The sequence below is a fragment of the Dipteris shenzhenensis genome, chromosome 22 (assembly GCF_047967505.1).
Source record: "Dipteris shenzhenensis isolate YYH24624 ecotype China chromosome 22, Dip_SZ_1.0, whole genome shotgun sequence".
NCBI lineage: Eukaryota > Viridiplantae > Streptophyta > Polypodiopsida > Gleicheniales > Dipteridaceae > Dipteris > Dipteris shenzhenensis.
In genome coordinates this window covers 27,546,590-27,562,795 of record NC_141617.1, presented here as the reverse complement: position 1 = coordinate 27,562,795, position 16,206 = coordinate 27,546,590, and positions in this window count along the sequence as shown.

The following is a 16,206-nucleotide window of genomic DNA, read 5'->3' as shown; positions in this document are numbered from 1 at the left end:
ATTAAAGTAAAGTTAGGATCTAGAGATGTGAGCTTCTATTTCAAGGGATGATCAAAAGGCAAACCCTCATAGTCGAAACATGGATGCAACGCAAGGAATTCCATACAACATCCAGTAGGCAAGTAGGGATACATTCAATGCCATTCTTCATGGAGTAGATTGGTGAGTGTAAGTAGTTGATTGGAGAAAGGATCGATCAAGTATGGCTAAGTTGTACCCATCAATTTCATCTAACTCAACAAATCCAACCATTTTCAAAAAGTAATGGAGTTTTTCCATGTCTTTTATGTTGAAACTTGATGTGAGGTAACCTTTGACTTATGAAATAAGATGCCTATTGGAGCCAATGATGATCAAGTCATCAACATAAAACACAACAAGAACAATGTCATATGCTATCATTTTGATCTAAAGTGATGAATCTAAGTTTGATGGTCAAAATTACCTTGCCAGAAAATGATATTAAATTCTTGCATTTAAAGTAAGTGGTGTGTATTTCATCCTTAAAGAGATTTTTGCAATTTAATTCTGGTCATCTTTATAACTATTGCAAATTTTTCTTCATAATTGTGGCAACTAATATGGACCTGTATTTTTTAAAATTGCTTCATTTGAGTTGAGCTTGACTTTTGTGAGGGACCGTTCGTAGCCATTGGGTTTCTTTTCAATTAATAGATATGTATGACATTATTTTGTTTTTGATGAGGGGATTGCACTACTCATCCATGTCACATTTCCATTATAGAAGTCGGATTGCTTCTTGAATGATGTTGGTCCTTCTATTTCCATAACTTTGGCCATGAATGCCCATCTCTTTCACTATTTCTTTTCTCTTGATGATCTTCTCAATGTGCATTGGAAAATTCTATAATGTTTGTGATGATAGTTGTTGTAATATCCACAATTTCATACATTTCCTACTTACCGTTTCTATGTGTCATCATAGTGGATTAGAAACTTTTTGAAAATGTTGGTAAAGTAATATTTTGAACAACCGATATTGATAAAGATGGTACTGAAACAATTATGGGTTGATCAAAGTATCATCACTGATCATGTAGAAAGAATGAGCTTTCTTTTAGCTAGATCTCATAATCTATATGCTTTGAACTCATCACTATACCTATGAGGGAACATTTAATAGATATCCTATGAGGGAACATTAATAGATATCTAGTTATTTTGTTACAAAGTTCATCTGGATTGTGTACGTATGCAAGCGATCCAAACACTCTCAGATGGTCAACTGGAGGCTTTACACATGTAAAAGCTTCTTTATGATTGACATTCCTCAAGGTTGTAATTCGACTTCAATTCATTAAATAAATTGTAGTTCCACATGCTTTTGCTCAATATGGATGGAGACTTTCTTTATCATCCATCATGCATTTATTTGATAATTCTATGACTTTATTCATTCTTTTAGTAACTCCATTTTGTTGAGGAGTATATCTAAAAGTGAACTATCTTTTATTCCATGATATTTGCATAACTTGTTGAGCTCATTTGACTTATACTCTCCTCCATTCACACATCAAAGGACCTTTATGTAATTTCTAGTTTACTTTTCTCTTAAAACTTTCCACCTTGTGAATGCGTTGAGTGCACTTGATTTTTGCGTGAGAGAGTAGATCCATGTCTTTCTAGAGTATTCATCAATGAAAGTGAGGAATTGTAAAGCATCACTGAAGGATAAATTTGAGACATAATCCCAAATGTCAGAATGCATGAAATGAAAAAACATTGATGGTGTTTCTTTCCCATGTATAGCATGATTTACATACATGTTTTTGAAACTACCTATAGAAGGCCTTTAATCATGTTTCTTTGCTTGAGTGAAACAAAGATTTTGAAATTGATATGATCAAACCTTTTGTGCTATAGTATGTTAGTATGTTCAAATAAGAATCGATTTGGATAGAAGCTATCACAGCTCTTTGAGTAGGAATAGTAAAGAGAATTTCAACATTATTCTAAAATTTTCAAATTTTGTTTGGATTCTATAATTCTTAGATTGTACAAGAGAACATGTTAATTTACTAGTCCATGTCTCATTTATCTATTTAACTAGCTAGTAAGAGATTTTTGACGAAACAAAGAAAGCATCTTCTATGCTTTTTGAAACTTCTTCATCACTATGAAGAGAAAAATTATCAATTCCTTCAATCTTATGTGGGGTATCATCACCATGATTATATTTCCTTTTGCATTCTTATTTGGATGCATTTATCAAAACCATTCTTGCTCATGAGACATATGATTGCTTGCACTCGAGTCAAACTACCAAATGCCCTCATTATTGTTGAAAATTGCATTTGAGTATTGAGAAATAAGAACTTGTTGTTGAACTTTGTTGTCTTAGGGTTGATGTTGGTTTTGTTTATTGGCAAAGTTACTTGACCATCTTTAAATTTGATTTCGATGATTGTGGTTTTCTAATGTTCTTGCCAATGTGGACATTCTACCTTGGTATGATTACCAATGAAGGACCTTGATTTACCCTTGCCTTGGTATGATTACCATTACAGAAATAACATCCAATTTGTGAAGGACCTTGATTTTTGTTCTTACTATTCTTGCCCTTACCTTTACCTTGCCCAAGTTTCGGTGATCACGCCTCCTTGGTCTTTGAATCAGGTTCAACCTAATTAACCTTAGGCAGATTCTTTTAGGCATACTAGCAACCAGACTCATCTCGTCCATATTTGGAACAAGTCCCACAATATTTGGTTTTGCAATCGTCCTTTGTATGTCCCTTGTTGGAACATTTGTTGCACCATTTCTCTTCTTGACTTAGCTTTTCTCTAAATCCCATTTCTTTCAAAGCCTTCTTCAGTGTTGACTTAATTTTGTCAGGCTTAGTCAAAGCATCCTCATCATGACTCACGTCAGCCTTCTTTTTGGTCTTTTTCTTGGCTGGAGGAATTTTCTCCAATGCAACAACTTAGTTCAGTAATGCTTCATATGTTTTTATCAAATCGACTCTTTGTAGAGATCTGAGGTTGATCTGAGTGCAGCTCATGATTAACCATGATCGCAATGACTTATCCTCTAGAAGTGTGCTAAGATGGTTACTCAAAGGTGGCACTCCGAGTAAAAAGTTATGTATGAACTCATGCTGCTTCTGACTCAAGTCACTAAGCTTTGGTGTACATATTATTCATTAATTTCTTGTTTGAACATTTTTAGAAAAGCCTCGAACATTTGTTTCCAATCTTTGAAGTAATCAATTGGAAATTGGTTGAACCAACATTGGGCCATCTTGGTGAGTATACATGGGAAATAGTTCATGTATTCCTCTTTGTCATAGCACCATTAATATTCAAACTTACATGAAACTCTGCAAATGACTATAAGGACCTTCATACTTAGTTCCTTTAAAATCTTGGAACTTGACCTTAATTAGTGTGGTTTGCTTTACTTCAATAGCATCCAACTTGGGTCCTTTAGGTACCTTGTCGTTATTGTCATCAGTCCTATGGAAACATTTGCTTGTGTGGATGTGCTCATGGTGGTGTCCCCCAATAGGTGGCAGCTTTGACACTTGAGCCTTCTAGCTATGAAAATATTTGGAAGTGCTAGCCTAGATCATTGATGATGTGTATGGCCACACCCCAATACTAATACAAGACTTGTTGCTTGAACTTTGGTGCTTGAACTTTGGATGGTGGGATAGGATAGGGTGTTCTCTATCCCGATGATAACTTATGTCCTGAGATCTTGCTCTTGTGAGTGCACCTTGATTCTTGGTCAAAAGCTTGGTTGTGACTGTGTTTATTCTCTTGCACTTCTACCTCTGACACTTGTGTAGATCTCCATTGTCACTCTAGGCTTGAAGTATGCCTAGCTTCTAAACCAGTATTGTGTTGTGAACTTGAAGGATCGTGCTCATATTTGGTCTATGTCTGAATCTATTAGACTTCCTAGAATTGAGACTTTTTATAGATGATTGCTCGAAATCCTCTTTCCAGAACCTGGAAGTCACTTCTCTATTAAAGGTGCAAGTCACCTCAGATGCTAATTGGGAACCGGTTCACTTCTAGTGTCGGTTTGGTACTCTCTACACATAGCCAGGTCATTGTCTATCTCAAGCTTGTCTATGTAGGTGGCCTTCTGACGACTCCTCATAATTCCATTACTCGTCCCCTACTAGCTCAAAATACATGGTAGCTTCCTGGTCTTCCAAATTCTATTAACCTTGTTAATCTCTGCAAAGAAAGCTTTCCCTTCTTGCCACATACCTTTCTCTCCTCACCGAGCATGTATCATACATTTCATTTCACCTGAATGATATGAAGGATTTCTTGAGAACAATTCTCAATCCAAATACTAGTTGTTAGAGAGGTCTACAGATGTTGAAGTCCTTAGACTGTCCTGAGAGAAATCAATTGTAACATCCGACTAAACCAAGTAGCTATTGAAGCCTTTTCTTGAGTCAACATAAGTTGCTACTATGAAAATCTATGCACTCATTCGTATAAATGCCATTCTCAATCCGATCGGTTACCACTTGACACTTTTTCAACACATCTATCCCTAGTAGGATTGCCAAATATCGACAATCTTTTCCCCTGTCTCTTGAGTTGACTAACTACCCTTGTGCCTGAGTTTGGGTGGGTGAGCTTATGGCTTGCAGAAGGTTCCCTCTCATGTAGAAGATGCTCTCTCTTGCAGTTATCGTGTTGCTGTATATGGATTCCACCAGAAATGTGGTGTTTGGCAATAGATGCCAACATATTGTGGGGGTTAAAGGTCACTGTACCTTAACCCCAGTTATGTACAATGCTCAAATACATATATAAATGATTGACAAAGAAGATTAGGGTGTTCTGCACCCACCAAAACTTGTGTGGCTCTCTCATCTGTCTCTCCCTCCCTCTCACCATTCTTTAGTTTTTGAGATCTCTCAATTGGTATCAGAGCACGGGTGGTCTAGCTGAGCCCGTGTGTGTGCCTAGAGACCGAAGTTTGCTGCTGCAGCTTCTCGGGAGGACGGAGCAAGCCTATGGGTGCTTGTTTGAGCTTCCCAGGTGGTATTTGAACCTTGTGGAATCCTGTTGGTGGTTTTAGGAAGTCTCTGGGTGGTTTTTCTAAGCTTTGAGTGGTTTTTGAAGCAAAAAAAAGAAAATTTGGGTGGTTTTGGAGCCTATGACAATTTTTTATTCTAGGTGAGCCAATTTCTCATTGCAAAACCTCGTGGGTGTGACCATTAGCTGGATGTGGACTCTATTGAGCATTGTGAAAGTTATTTGAAGCAAAAGGGCGATTTGAGGCTCATCCCGTGAATCTGGCATCCCCTGCTATGAAATCACTTTGTGAGCTCATTACTCTGTCCTCCGCTTCCGAAGCAATTCCAAGCTTCCAGCCACCTTGGGAGAAGGAGAAGAAGTAGGAAAAACCAATCAGATCAAGCATTTTGAAATTTGGATCCATTCTTACATTTCGGATGCTCGTGGTTTGGATCGCTTGCACAGACCACCATTGCCAGATCTGTCTGTTTCGATGGATCGGGGATTGGGCCAAAACTGCTATCTGCAAAGTCTTGCGCGATTCGGCGAAGGATTCTCAGCATTATAGATCTCTGTGTCAACGTTTTTCTTCTCTATTGCAGATTTCTTCAGATTTCTACATAGGTGCCACGTGGCATTTTGGCTAAGGTCTAAGTTACCTAACATTTTTAAATTGCTGGTAAACTGCAAGGGTTGACTCCCTGTTTTGCATCCATTGGTTGGGATTTCGGAGTTCCAGCAGAAGAGAGATATTTGTAGATTTTCTTGCTGAGTTCGATTGTGCAGTGACACTCATGTTTTGAGGCACGTGGTATTGTCCTTCCAGTGAGGAGAATTATTGAAGTCACCACAAATTAGAGCATTTGAGGACCAAGGATATTGCTTTATGGAGTCCCACATTTGAGCTCTAGAAGCTGAATTTAGCGGTCATTGCCGTGAGGCTGAGATTTTTTGGATATACCTTATGCAGATCACTCTAGTTGCAGTTTAAGCTATGTGCGCTCATTCGCGGTTTGCATTGGGTTAGAATGGATGCTTTTGGAGGCATTGCGATCCTTGTTGGATGCGCTGATAGGCCCAGATTGCCTTGTGGGATGCTTTATTGATGGACGTTCATCTTGCAGAGTCAGTTTTTTTCACAGTAGTAAATGAGCAGACTACAAAAGATTTGTGGAAGAAATTATGTGCCACTTATGAGAAGGAAACTGCCTCTAATAAAGTTTACCTCATGAAGAGGTTGTTTGAGCTGCAAATGAAGGAAGGGGTCTCCATTGCTTCTCACTGGAATGAATTCAATATCATTTCAGCCAGGTTCAGGCTTAGAGGATGAATTTTGATGCGGAGACTAAGGCAATATTCCTCTTGTGTTCATTGCTATCCTCATGGGATACCTTTCGTACAACTAGTAGTAACTCTTCACTGGTGGAGTACTAAAGTTTGATGATGTTGTGGGTAGCTTGTTGGCCGAGGAGATTAGATAGAATTCTATGGATGGCAACAAGAAGGATGCATCCTTAAATGTGCAATGGGGAAGATCATAGTTCAGGGGAAAGTCCCAAGAAAGAGGGAAGTCTCGTAGCAAATTCAGGGCACAAAACATTAAGTGTTACCATTGTGGCAAGAAGGGACACATGAGAAAGAATTGCTAAGAGTTGAAAAGAGAGCAAAAGGACAAGAAAAAGAATGCAAATTGGGGTGCAAATAAGAAGGAAGAGAGTCCAAGGGAGGACAAAGGAAAAGTGAATTAACAACTTCAGATGATGCATATTCCTAGGATTGGATTTTGGATTTTGGTGCTTCATTCCATGTTACTCCCCATAGGGAATGGTTCTCCACTTATGACAGTGGAAAGACAGGTTGTGTGTATCTTGGAAATAACTATGTATGTGCATAGTGGGAGCACGTGATAAAGTTTTCTTTTGCAAATGGGTCTGCATTTGTTTTGAAAAATGTGAGACGTGTGCCTAAGTTGACCAAGATTCTCATTTCAGCGGGTTAGCTAGATGATGCTGGTTTTCAGACTTTGGATTTCAGAGTTGGAAAATTCAGAAGGGCTCTATGGTTTTGGCAAGAGGTTCCAAGTGTGGGACATTGTATCTCTTACATGTATCAGGGGTGTCTGATCATGTGGTTGCAATAAACGAGCAGCCAAGGACTTCTTTGTGGCATTGCTGGTTGGGGCACATGAGCCACAATGGAATGAAACTCCTATGCTATTTGGGTTATGTACCGCATTTGAGTTTTTTTGACTTTCAATTTTTTGAGCATTGTCTCTATTGGAAGTAGACTAAATCAACCCATAAAAGAAGGGGAAAGAAAGAGCTTAAAAAGCTTGATTTGGTGCATTTAGACGTATGTGGTCCCATGCCTACACGGTCATTAGGCAGGGCTGAATACTATGTGACATTCATTGATGATGCAACTAGGAAAGTGTGGGCTTATGCTATATCTTGGAAGAGTGATGTTTTCCACGTATTTCAGAAATGGCTGGCTTTTGCTGAAAATCAATCAAATAAAACGCTTAAATGCATATGGACTGACAATGGTGAAGAGTATCTCTCGCATGACTTTCAACATTTCTGTGATACACGTGGAATCAAGAGGGAGCTCATGTCCCCTCGTACTTCAGAGAAAAATCCAGTTGCTAAACAGATGAACCGCACCATTCAGGAAAGGTTGCAATGTATGCTTTCAAATGCAAGTCTTTCTGGTGGTTTTTGGGCTAAGGCAATGAAGACTGTGGGGCTTGTGATCAAAAGATCACCTAGTAAGAGTTTGGATGTTGGTATTCTTGAAGAGGCATGGAGTGGCAAGAAGCTCTCTTACTCTCATTTGTGTATATTTGGGTGTGAGGCATATGCACATGTGCCAAAAGAGTTTCAGAAGAACCTAGATCCTAAGTCTAGGAAATGCTTCTTTGTGGGTTATGAGTGAAAGTGGAGAGATGGGCTATCGTCTCTCTGGATGTAGAAGCAAAGAAGATCATATGAAGCCATGATGTGGTCTTCAATGAGAATAAGATGCATAAGACACCTATGAGGGATGTGGAAATGGGGAGAATCACTTTCCAGGATGTGAATCCACTCGCATAGAGACAACAAGCTGTCCATGCACCAAATGTGCAGTAAATGGTGCGACCAGGTCCTCCCACAAGTACACAATCAAGGGTAGATGATGGATCATCTATTCTTGGAAATGATGAGCCAAATGTGGCTAATATGCAGGTGGAACGGCAAGCTAAAATGCCCTTGAGAAGATCAGCTAGAGTGTTTAGATCACCTGAGAGATTTGTTCCAAGGGTAGAATATGTGATGCTTAATGATTGTGGGGAGCCTTCTTGCTATAGAGAGGCTATGATGTGCGAGGATCAGCACAAGTGGGAGTATGCTATGCAATCATTGATGAGTTCACTTATGAAGAATAAGACTTGAGACTTGGTTTCTTTGCCACGTGGAAAGAAAGCATTGCCATGTAAATGGGTCTACAAGCTGAAGGTCACACGTGATGATGAGCCTAAGTACAAGGCCCATTTGGTTGCTAAAGGGCTCAACCAAGAGAAGGGTGTGGAGTTTGATGAGATCTTCTCTTTGGTTGTGAAGATGACCACACTTAGATGCATACTTGGACTTGTGGTAGTAGAGGATATGGAGCTTATGCAGATAGATGTCAAGACAACTTTCTTGCATGAGGAAATTTACATGGTACAGTCTGAAGGCTTTGAAGAAAAGGGCAAAGAGCATTGGTTTGCAAGCTAAAAAATAGTCTCTATGGCCTTAAGCAAGCGCCTAGAGAATGGTATCAGAAGTTTGATGCTTTCAATCGGTCCCAAGGTTTCAGAAGAAGTGAGATTGATCACAGTCTCTACATAAAAGGGCTAAGGATAAGAGCCTAATACTCCTTGAACTTTATGTGGATGATATGCTATTGGCTAGCAAGAATACTTATGAGCTAGATGCATTGAAGTCCAAGTTGCATGGGACCTGCAGGTCATATTCTTGGTATGCGCATCACGTGTGACCGTAGTAGGAAGCTCCTTTGGATTTCACAGAAGGAGTATGTTACAAAAGTGCTACAACGTTTCAATATGGAGGGGGGAAAGCCAGTAAGTACTCCATTGCCTCCATATGTGAAAGTGAGTCAGGATAGTCACAAATCATATGACGAGAGGGCCATGATGGCCAAGGTTCCTTATGCATCAACGATTGGGAGTCTTATGTATGCTATGATAGGTACTAGATGGAACATTGCACTTGCAATGGGAGTTTTTACCTGATGTTTGTATGGCTAATCCAGGAAAGAGGAATTTGGAGGTAGTTAAGTGCTTCATGAGGTACATGAAGGGTACCAAGGAGATGTGTATCTACTTTGACAAAGGAGAGATGTGTGTACTTGGGTACATAGATTCAGACTATACAGGGCATGTGGATAGTAGGAGATCCATTTCTAGTTATGTTTTCACCTTTCTAGGTGGTGTAGTGTTGTGGATGTCTCGTGCACAAAAGTGCGTTGCTTTGTCTACCATAGAGGCCGAGTATGTTGCATGCACAGAGGGTTGCAAGGAGGCTATATGGCTTGATCAGCTATTGGGAGACTTGGGGATTCATATAGGTGTACCAACATTGCATAGTGATTCCATGAGTGCTATTCAGCTAGCACAAAATCTGGTCTTTCATGCAAAGACCAAACATATTGAGGTCAGGTACCATTTCATTAGTGAGGTACTTGAGGACAAGCGGATAGAGCTTGTCAAGGTTCATACAGATGATAACCCTGCAGATATGCTATGATGAAGAGTTTATCTAGTCAGCAGTTTGAGTATTGTCGTATATTGATGGGAATTGGATAGTATGCTCATTGGTTTTTCTCCCTTAAAGGCACATTGTCCTTTAAGTGGGAGATTGTGGGGGTTAAAGGCCACTATACCTTAACCCCAGTTATATACAATACTCAAATACATATATAAATGAATGACAAAGAAGATTGGGGTGTTCTGCACCCACCAAAACTTGTGTGGCTCTCTCTTTTGGATCTTTCTCTCTCTCACCCTCTTCAGTTCCACTTCCGTTGTTGAGGTCTCTCACATATAACTAACAGAATAGGGCGACATGTTGGGTGTGGCGAAGTATCAACTAACAGATCAAGGTGATGTGTTGGGTAGGTGAACTATATGGAGATAGGCGCTTGCACACTTAAATAGAATGAGAATAGAATACCCATTTCATAATAAAAATATCTGTATTATTGAAACTAATACTACTTAATATAGCTTATAGGTGCACAACAGACCTCACACATGCTCAACTTCACTCACCTCAACTTAGGATTGAAGCTCTATGAGCTAGAAGCCCTTTTCCTACACTCGCTAGGGCCTACTCACTTACTTACAGCTCCCTATTTAACCAAGTAAGGTTGAGTTCTCTCTACACCTAACATATCTATTGCCATATAGATGCGCTCATCACCTGAATGGGGACGACTGATCTTGCATCCTTCTAATTCTATTCTCTGCCTAACTAGTTGGATTGCAATCCATGATTGGACACCGCTACCTGTAGCTTGCATTTCTCCATAAATTGTGGAGCCGCATTGCCCTTAGAGGGAAGTGTTGAGCAAATGCTCATACCTCCTTTTGCATGAACTCCACCTGAGATCCCCTATGTTGAGCTGGAACTCAACCTGAGTTACTTATTAACCAAAGGTTTAAAATAATCCATACAAGATCCATCAGCATTCATATGCACCAATCAAAGCCATCTTATGGGCTTGGCATGCAATTTTGTTCTAAGAATTCTTGGTTCAACACACAATCAAATGCAATGCATGTATCACCTTACCAAAACCAATGCTATAGGGTTGTAGCCCATATTTGATAGGGCTTTGAATGGAGCTCTTTAGCTCCTTAAAGAAGGGTTTTTGAATCTCAAGATTGATTGTACAAATTTCTTCAAACTATGGAAAGTAGTGACTGTTGGAACTCTTTCACCTTCATGTTATCAGAATACAAAACTTCATTCTTTGGGGGTTGAAAGAATAGGAACTAAACTAACGTTGCATTTGTTGAAGAGAAGAACTAAGATCTACAGGATAGTTGGGATATTTTTGCTTCATAACAGAATTCTCTTCTCTCTCTCATTGCTCATAGAAGGAGGAAATAGATACAGAATTGCACTCGAAAAATGGTAATGGAAACATAATGCATAGAATAGACAATCAATTGTATGACTGGACTTATTCTCATCTTACAAAGGTATATAATCAATTGGAAATTGTATTCATTATTCAAGATACTACAACAAAAACTCACATTGTGTACTTCTCTCTCAATATCTCTCTTACATTCTTGCTATATTCAACTTCATATTTGGTATTTTAATTACAACTTCTAATAGCTAGGACTCTTAACCATTTTGGTATTAAAGTCAGGTTACTTATTTTACCCTTTAAGACCTCGCAACTTGTGGTGGATAGGAATTTGGACTAAATTCTTGGACTTGAACCCACCTCAAAATTTTAGATCTCCACTTTTGGAAAGTAGTGAACTCTTGTATCTGATGTAACATCCCATCAGACCAAGTCTATGTAATTATCTACTAGCATAGATTTGTGTAGTACCAAGATACTAATAGATTCCATACATAGTTGTTCACTTCTCCCCAAGTAAAACCTGAGTTTTCAATCACAAAATGGTGTTAGTTGTTTTCAAAAAAAAAAAGTCTGTATATCTACTTGACATTTTTCCTATAAAGTATGGACAGATTGAAAACTAACAAAATGAAATACTAACAACAATGAATTCAGAAATAAGTCAGAAGTTAGTAGTTGTTTTGGCAGACTGTGCTACCTTCAGATTATCATAACCTGCATAATTACCAGTTTAAAAGCTGGTACCTCCGGAGTCGTGGCAGTAGGGTGTCCGTCATCCACAACTCAGTTCTCATTTGTCAATGTTATAATTTTTGAAACTAAAATATCAAGAGAATTATCAATTCTTGTGAAATTACATTCTATGTCTTCATAATAAATCTTGTGAATTTCCACATCATATCTCTAATATTTTCTATTTTTGTCATAAGGAGAGTATGAGCTACTTCCTTATCTATCAGAGGCTCTGCTGCTGTATCTTGTTTTGTTGTAGTCACTAATTCTTTAAAATCAATTGTTGTAAAAGCAAGGAAAGACTTAACAAGGGATAAAATTATGAAGAAGAAGTCTCAGGTTCTTCTCTGATCAGTTGTTCTGATTCTTCTTAAGATAAAGAACCTATTGACTCAAACTCCTTTGTCTTAGCCAACTTAATGTTCAATGCATAGAATTCCTTTTTCAATTCCTACACTTCCTTGTTCAATAAAAAAGACAAATTCTAAATGTGATCTTCACACTGATGAGCTGGTTCTATCTATAAGTTAAGCAATCTGTTTCCCACTTGTGCCCATAACTAAACCATATGCTATGTTAATTTGTCTTGCATTTCAGATAATGTAATGGGAGGCATGAATGTTCTCGCAATCTCCACTTCTTCCTCATCCTACATATTTTTAAATTGACCTTCCACTGGAGTAAGTGCTGTAATTTTCTCTTTTAATAATAAATTTTTAGAAAATAATTTACTGTGACCCTCTATCAACTTCCCCAAGTTGTGTTTAAAATCTTGAAAATCACAACTAGGAGTGTCTGCTAACCTTTTCTTCGCACGGGTCAAGGTGACTTCATCGCTTTATCATCCATGTTAGCTCTCACTTGACTACGCACCATGATGTTGGTGGTCCCTTCCTTTTACATGCTGACTTATTGAAGGAAGTTGCCATCACTTGTAAGCTAGATAAACTACTCGCACCGCCTTCTCCTACTGTGTGTTCTTCAACTACTATAGGTTTGAGATTAGTCTACATGCTGGGAAACCGATGAGAATAGCAGGGGTGATTTTTTGACAAAACTGAAACACGCAAAGGACAACGAGGAATTTGAAATGGTTGTTGTTGTGAACGAAGTGAAATGTTGATTCCTGCATGTGCTGAAATAATTGCACATGTGAAGTGTCACTGTTATCACTTCCTTCCATGAACTCCATAAACCAAGTTGAATTCCATAGGTACCACTGCCTCAACTCCATCAACCAACTTGAAAGGTTTCATTCCAGTGCTTACTTTTAATACTGTTTGGAATGTCCACGACGTTGAATCCAAATTTGTGTCCCAGTCCATTCTATTTTCCAAAACTGTCAATTTCAGAATCCGCTTCATGATTTTGTTAGAACTTTTTGCCTATATCCGGTTGCTTGTGGATGGTATGTTGATACAATTTTGTGAACAATCATGTGAAATTTTGTCAAATTTTAATGGCTCTTTTTAGGAAGTGTCCTCCTTGATCCGATACTAACTCTATCGAACATCCAAACCATGTAATGATGTTGCGGAATAAGAACTTTGCAGTACTGTCCGATGAATTGTCATGTAGTGCTTGTGCCTCTACCCACTTAGTGAAATAATCCATGTCTACCAAAATGTAGTTGTTCCCAGTGTGTTTTGCAGCTGGTTTGAATGGTCACACAAAGTCTAGACCCTACTTTTGGAATAGCTCTAGTGGTAAAACTGGGTTAAGTGTGGTAATTTGTTAGCATTCGATGGCTACCCATCTCTTCGGCAATACCAGCATTTATTTGCAATTTCATGTGAATCCTTAAGAGTAGTTGGCCACCACAATCCTACTTAAAAAATATTTTTCTGTGTGACACCGCAAAATGACCACACGATGTCCCTTGATGGTCTTCTTGCAAAACTGCGTGTTGCTCATGGTCAGTGACACATCGTTAGAGTATCTGATCTATTACCATTTTATACAATGCCCCTACACAATGATGAATGGTCTACTCTTGAGAGCCATTCTACCCCTCTGATCTCTTATGAAATTTTTACAGAACATGGCATTTTTTAGAAACTGCAACATTATGTCATACCGATCCGTTCCTCGAATGGCTTCCACTTGGAACAAAGATGCATCTGGTAGATCATCCAAAATTCCTTGTCTAGGTGCTCCCTAAACTCTAATATGCTAAGATAATCTACAATAAGGTGCTGTCTTCCTAAAGTGTGCACTATTCTATAATGGAATTCTTGTAGAAGTAGGATCCATCTTGATATCCTTCCGAATGGTTGTGGCTTGTTGACCAAATATGATAATGCCTCATGGTCGACATGAAAGCCCCCTACATTTCCCAAAAGATAATGCCAATTTTTTTTGCAATGAATACACCATACCTAAGACTTCCCATTCAGTATAATTGAATGCTTCATTTCGACTGGTGACAAGGTGTGGCTAGCATAGTAAACGGGCTGGAACTACTCCTTTTTCAAATTTTGCATTAATACTGCCCCTATGGCAATATCCAATGCATCCACAAAAACATGGAAATCTTGGGTCCAGTCTGGTGGAATAAGAATAGGTGCTACTACCAACATTTTCTTTAGTGGATCAAATGCCTTTTGCTATTCGTCTCTCCAAACAATTTTTTAATGGTTGACATAGGATAGATACTTGAGAAATCTATTGTGCCATTCTACTTGCCCAATGAATCTCATGGCTTCTTTGGCATTTCTGGGCTCTTTTGCTTCTTTGATTGGAGGGACCTTCCTTGGATCAATAGCCATTTCTTTGGCTGAAATAATGTTACGTTAGCCATAATCCCAGTATAGTCTGGTGAGAATATGGTGAAGTGGGAAACTAGAGGGCTCGACAATGCTTGGTTGACGGGAGCGTAAAGGGTCGGGGACTAGGAACTATCCTAAGCCTCGACAAGAATGGGGAGTGCAATGCTAAGGCCTAAAGGGCAGAAAGGTACTAAGGTCCTTTATGGACATGTGGCACTCAGGTGGACTCCAAGTGGCAAGCACTGGGTTCAGGGGAGATTGGGTTCAGGGGAGATTTCTAGAGACATGCTCCATAAAAGGAAGAAAAGAGAGGGAACTCGGGAAAGAGTTCACGTATGTAGGAAGAGGGAGCACTCTTGGAGAATCATTGATGAACCCTTTTTGTCGTCACGTATCATTGGTATCAGAGCATAAGGTTCAATGACGAATAGAAGGATGAAGACAAAAGCAAAAGCTTGAGCACTGCCTGAGGGCCGAAATCACCAGCAGCGGCTGCAGAGTGATTAATTGCACCATCAGAGTCGGCTACTGGGAGTTAAGAGACTAGACTGCCTTCTCCAGTAGCCTGCGAATCAATTTGAAGGCGTTGGAAACTAAGGTGTGTCAGTTATGAAGATGTGTCATACTGTTAGCTTTGTTGCTGCGCTGCAGCATGCTAGTACTTAGATTCTCTGAGGACCTGCAAATTGTTGCACAGCGGATTTGTCACCTGCATAACGGGCGACCTGCTGCCTGCATATAGAAGGACGTACTCGAAGGAGCTGCGACTTAGAGATAGTAGACTGAATCAAGTACGGGGCACGCAGTGCAACTTCTACCAAAGCGATCAAAGAAGAGAACGGGGCACGCATCGCAACCTTCAATCATAACTCCCATGCGCATACACAGAGTGACAGAGAAATCCATTCAGAGCCATGTCATTCGAAGGTTACCCACTCTTCTTCTTTTTTATCCCTCTCATCTCTAAGATTCCTTTTTCCACCACCAAGGACTAAAGAGCTATTTTACTTTCCCAATCTCCTTATCCTCACCGAATTTAAAGAAGAAGATCGAAGCGACGACTTTGAGATACAAGAAAGCGGAAGAGGCTGGAATTAAAAGAAGATTTTGGGGATCGAGTTCGAGGAAAGCGAAGGCGAGATCAACAATTAAAGAAAAGAGAGTCCGTGAATCAAAGAAAGTGAGACAACTTCGAAGACAAATCCAATGCCTCGAACAAATACTAGGGAAGTGGGCATCACATTTTTCTCTCTGACATAAAGCACTTTGCTTTATAATTTTTGGAAAAATATGTCTTTAAAATGACAACTCCAGAAAGGGATGATATGGTTAGAGAGGCCGAGGAAAGGGCTAGAAAAGGAAAAGCGATACTTGGAGAGGAAACACATGAGGAGGTACAAACTGAAACTCAAGAGGATAACGTGGAAATGGAGGACACAGACTATGGTGATTATGAAATTCTATATATGGAATTCACTAAACTTGAAACTCGAATGCAAAATATAGAAACACAGTTAGGAGTTATCAGTGATACATTGAAAACCCTAGCTGAA